The 6000-nt window shown below is 36.1% G+C and overlaps 1 protein-coding gene across 1 annotated transcript in view; it reads right to left on the reverse strand.

The window, feature by feature from the left end:
- Window positions 1-5241, reverse strand: part of Dnc (phosphodiesterase dunce) — a 299778-nt gene extending 294537 nt beyond the window's left edge. Inside the window, exon 1 of the mRNA XM_071775383.1 lies at window positions 4412-5241. The gene's annotated coding sequence lies outside the window, so the exon portion shown is untranslated. The remainder of the gene's footprint in view (window positions 1-4411) is intronic.
- Window positions 5242-6000: the final 759 nt, after the last annotated feature.

The raw sequence follows: 6000 nt of genomic DNA on the forward strand, positions 1-6000 counted from the left end.
AATTTAGTCTTTTTTCCTTTAAAAAAAATATTATACTACTGCTTGATATTAATCGCCGTATCAATCTGTAAAGTTTTTCCTTCCTATACGCGAAATATTCGGGCGAATAAAAAATACGTCCGAAAATTCGTGCAGTATTAACAACTTGTTTCAATGCAACTTCCATAAATATATGTCAAAATCTTTTGATAAATTGTACAATGAATTGTACATGATTTATATTTTATTCGTTCGGTATTGTTCTGCGTGTAATTTGGTTACAAGATATTTACGAGAATACGTACGTCGAAAGAAATTTTAATGTACAATACGCTGTTGTCGGTTAATTTTGTATGCGTTCACATATTCGGACGAATGATGCACGCGTTCGATGGCCAACAAAATCATAAAAGTGAGGAAAAACAAAAATATCATTCCAAGGCTTCAACAGTCGCATGTTAACCTTGCGCAAATCCTAGGACAGCGTCACATATTTCCACGCTTCGGAATATGCTACGTAACAGTCACGCAACGTTTTCACATTGTCGCATACCTAACTCACTGCACGAGTTTCCGTTTTGATTCCTTTAGGTTCTCGTGATTACATTATTTCATTTCTGAATACTTTGGGAAGCGCTTCCAAACCGTATACTTAAGCGAGAAATTGTTCGGAGCAATATCGGACAGCGGAGCAATCTCATTAGAACATAATGGATTCTCAACTTAGGTCTTGACCCTTGCAACAAAATTGGTACTAGCACGCGAGAAAACCGTCCAAGAAAGGAAAAATCAGATTGTTTCCAGTGGATGATCAATATTTAATCTTATCTCGTCAGTTCCATTTTAGTTTTTCAAAGATATTATATGTCATCTGCACAAGCTAATTTTTTTGCATAAATACAGCAGAAATATAGAGAAAACAATACAACGAATAAAATTACTTGTTGATGTAATATCAAATGCACAGAATCAAATATGTACCGTCATTTCGAAAGAAATGCTTCAAGTCGGACAATCGTTCTACTGATTTGTCTGCGGAGAGTTGTATAAACAAGATCTTGATCGTATTTGTTCCAATACTTCTACATGTTTCTAACATTTGCGAGGAGCACCGTAAAAAGAAACGATTTACGTCAATCCGTCGTAAATAGTTACGGAGATTCGGATCGAGCCGCGTGATGGAACGCATGCATCGAAACAGTATCGTTACGTCTAGAGCGCCATATTTTTTCAGAACGTAATCGGCGCCACGAAAATTCAACGAATGATACGCCATCACGCAATGCACTAACGATATTTTCCACGCTTAATCCGCGAGCGACGGCACGTAAATTCACTATGCAAAAAATAGCTAGAAAACTGGCGAATTATCTTGAACTCGGCGAAATAATGCATGCAGTGTTTATCTCGCGACGGGTGAACGTGCCCGTTTTATCGCGAGCACCGAAACTGAAGTGACGTGAAAGGTCGATATTTGCTTTGCGAGTTAAGAGGAAAGGCTCAAAAACAAAGCAATCTACGCGCGAAGAAAACGCGCAATTATAAAATGCACAATAAAAATTCTAAATTTATCAAAGAGAACAAAAGAGATTTTGTTTTCCAATTAATTTAATTTCCAATAAATTATCATTGCTACCTCTACCAAAATGTGTCGACAATCATGAGAATATCTATGAAATATACGAAAACTGTCCTCACACACATTTTCCATTATACAATATATATAGTTTTATATACAAAATTGTGTCATATCAGATATCTAGAGAATAAAATTCTCATTATAAGATTAGAATCTCTAGTAGATATCCGTCGTATTAATTTATAGATAACTCAATATAACTTTTCAATACAATTCAACGTATAAATATTAAATTTGTCGCAGCGTTATAATCACGAAATTCAGCGGCATTATTACAAATTTAATTTATACCACATTAGAATAAGTGTAGTCTTTTTATGTGAACCGCTATAGAGCCGTCACAATTAACAAATCACATTACACAAATATCCGTCGTTTCTTTTTCACAGAATAATTAACTGGAGCTGAAAACTTTTCGAATCTAAAGCTTGCTGGAGTTCAAACAACTGCGAGTTTGTTCGCCACAAGCAACTCTCTTTCTTGAGAAAAGTTACGCCAATTAAGACACTTCTGTGATCGGATTCCAATGGCATTCTGCTCGAAACTTATAAATGGATCTTTCGTGGGTCTAGCTCTAGGGAAACAACCTGGAAAACGAGAATTACACATCGTTCTTCGCGCGAAAATGGTCAGCTGGTTTTGTTGACCATCGTGTATTTTTCACGCGCAACAATGAGGCTGTTCGGAAAAGGCGTTTTACGTAAAAAGATGGAGAAAAGAAAATATGACACGAAGGTGTCTGAATCGATTTTACAGGTCGAATCGGTGACCTGGATATACACGACATGATAATGCATTAAATCGTATATTTAGAAGATGATAAGAAAGATTTTTATCCATGTAAGAATTTGAGAATATTTGTTCGAGTCCGTGTTTTATTGCATACCACATATTTTCTCGCATGAGTAATGCAAATTAAATAATTCTCATTGTAAATCTGTCTAACTAGAGTGCCAATTATAAGCTTCATTAATTATGAATGGAATAAATTTAACAAGAGGTGACACACGCCGCATTTCAAAGCGGATCGAATTTTAATTTGTCAACGAAACAAAATCGATGTTCGCATTTTCGCGGCGATGCATTCGACAATCACGCCAATTCTCCGCGATACATACGTCACAACACGACTGCTACGTGCAAAGCAATTGTTAATAAAAACGGAAAATGCGAAATTTCGAAATGCGCACTGCGGCGCAAGGCTATATCACAAGCGTAATTCATTGCGTTTCAACTCGCAGGTTATCATACCGTCGCGTCGCGGCCGCGACGAAACTGCGTGCCGCTATAAAATAGAGTCCTTGTTCCATTACTGCGGAACGGCAGAAGAAAAATAACTAAAAAAAAAAAGAGAGTCGTGACTCCGCGCAGGCAAAGCAGAAAGAAATACGAAACTGTGCTCAAAGAAACTTCTTCCCCGTTTGTCCTGAGCTATGGCGCGACAAGAAATGCAGATAACTCCCACGACTGCCGTCGCAACGTTGAGAAGAATTCGCGGTAGGATAAAAATAGTATCACTATTGAACACAATAATGCACGTAAATCTATAAGTATGCAATATGTAATATATGTTCGCAAATCTAAATATATTATGAAACAAACAATTATATCAAAAATAGTTTCCTGTCAGAAATAGTTCATTTAAAAGAATGAAGTACTTTTCAGTACTTACACCTAAAAACAAAATTATATAAAATTTCACAAATTGTAACAAAATTTGCCAAAACTTTTCCTCGCGCCCTTTCAAAATGGAAATACGTGGAAAAGATTTTCATTACTTTTTTTCCAATTTCTCTATGCTGTCATTCACTCAATCATGCTTATTCTAGAAAAGCTTTTTCGCTTTGAACGTTCAAAGGTAGAGCAACCTGATTTCAAGGAGCTTATTACACGCAGAACTCTCTAATATTGTACGACGTTATGAAGCGAAGTATTAAATTAATTAAGTAGAAAGTATAATTGTCCCGTGGTCGATTCCTTAAAGGCAATTTTGCGCAAAGTATACCCCAGAACCACTGAATAACCTTTCGATATTCTTTCTCGATGTGACTGCTGTGTAAAATCATCCGAAGCAATTTAATGAAGTCGAGTTTCACAATGCAACCTCGTTGACGGCTAACTTTCGAAATTCAACTTTTTAATTATTGTGAAACTTTATTTTATATATATATGTTAATTTGTGACCATAGAATCAACATTTCTCTTTGAAAGAGATTTAGAAAGAAAAGAGGAAACGGATAAAAGAAAGCAATATTATTTAAATATTAAGATAAGACACAGATATGCAAAAAAATAATACTCGAGGAATAAAAATTCGAAAAACGGTAAAGTGTTTCATAATATTTCAGGCTTCTGAAATATGCCACGACCAATTTTGTTGTCCGTTCCTAACATGAAAAAAAAAAACAATAACGACCGCCGACGAGAGATATGACCCCCCATTAATAAAATGTCAGAAATAATAGAGGCAGGAATTTCTTTCAAAGAGCGTGTTAATTTGTACACTTTCATGTCTCGAAACAGTTAGGCCTCGATTAATGTATTTATCATGCAAAAAATCATGGGTTTCTATCCTTCGCGCTTCTATCTTTCTTTACGTGATGAAAATTAGAAAAGCTGCGATCAAAAGTTGTTATACTATAAACGTTATATTTCGAAAATGGTGATAGCTCGCAAAATCGCTATTACGATTGCCCAAAGCAACGATGATTCACGCTCGAAGAAATTCAATCGTTTGCGCCGAGCTGGAAATCGTACCAAAACCCAACTAGGCGCTTTGTCCATTTTACTTACAATACATATACTGCACTTCTAGTTCGCATTTAAGCGGGAATCCATTTCTAGGGATTGCGCAATTACGCAAATTGGATCTCTTCTCTTTATTCTCCAGACTCGAATCGCTTTCCACGCAATGCGTGATGTATTGTACTTTCGCGAAAGAAGCAATCGAGCTTCGCACTTCAATGTCCGGGAATCATATCCTTTTCGTGCGACGGGATCGTATCGTATAATACGTTTACGATCGGTTCAGTTTACGACGTAATGTGCTTGCTGCATCAGTTCTACAATGCGAGCGCTGTCTTTTACAGTACGCTACAATCGGTTCTCGGTATTTTCGAGAAATGGAGCAATGAGACCTCTTTTAGCACGTCGCACTTCGATTTATTTCACTCAATCGTCTAGCGTAATAATTTTCCTTCGCTCGATGTCGCGTCCAAATTGTTACGTATATCAAATAAAAAATATTTTTCTAAAAAATAACGAACGCGTAACAAAACTTTTCAAGTGGAACTGATTCATCGATACAATTATTCGGGCACAAAAGCGTGATTTAATAACTTCCAGAAAAAAATTTCGCGCAAAAATCTTCGGTTTTTTATCTCAATTTCGCACGCAAATCACATTAGTTTCGCTCGGTACTCTCGATCAGGACGATCGTCTTCATCCTAACCATCGTCCGGATCAACGAATACCAATTCCCAAGATTTCCCATGTGTTTTCTCGTCAAACTTTTCTCCAGAATTTATCTCCGTTGCAGAAAAAGAATATAACGATCTTCCGATGTTAAAATCGGAGATAAGACAATTCAAGTCATTTCTGATTACCGTCAAATTACCTCAAAATAACATTCATTCAACAAACAAAACTTTGATCTGTATTCTTGATTGATCTGCATTTTTTAATGTTAAATTAATTTATTTAACTCTATGTTATTTGACATTTAATACATGTGTCTAATTCTTACTTTACAGTGGCTTTAAATACTTTTTTGTAATAGACAAAAAAAATCAAATTCAAATTTAACAGTTATATTCAGTGATAGAAAAATGTAGTGTTAGATATACGAATCTATATTAAATAAAATCTTACAAGAGTCAAATTTAGAATCCAGAAACTTTAAACAGGAGCAAGAATACGGACTTTCATGTTGGTTGTGTGTATCGCTTGTAGTAAGAAAGTTGGAAAATGGAAAAGTTTTCGATGTAGGAAAAAGTTATCGAGGTATACACAAGATGTATGGTACAATGTTCACGTATGATTCCTTATACGTCTAGGCACGTCAAGTAAGTACAATAAAACTTGTCTAAAGCGTGACTTCGATCATCTGTCTTTTCCGAAATCCCGTTTAATAAAGATTCATATCGAAAGATCGAAATCAGAACGTCGTGCGAAATTCCTCGAAAAGAATCGATATCCCACGAACTATATAATTGATCCCATAAAATTATATCACTTTCCAACACTAATGGATCAGCGTTCACTGAAAACCGAAATGTCGAGAAATGTTTTGTGTCGCGCGTGTCACGCGTGTCGTAATGTTTACTACTCCCTTTCTATCGCGGGCGCAAACTGTCGCAGCACGTTGTGTCCACGTCTCGCCT

Source organism: Temnothorax longispinosus, chromosome 4 (genome assembly GCF_030848805.1).
Source record: "Temnothorax longispinosus isolate EJ_2023e chromosome 4, Tlon_JGU_v1, whole genome shotgun sequence".
Taxonomy (NCBI): domain Eukaryota; kingdom Metazoa; phylum Arthropoda; class Insecta; order Hymenoptera; family Formicidae; genus Temnothorax; species Temnothorax longispinosus.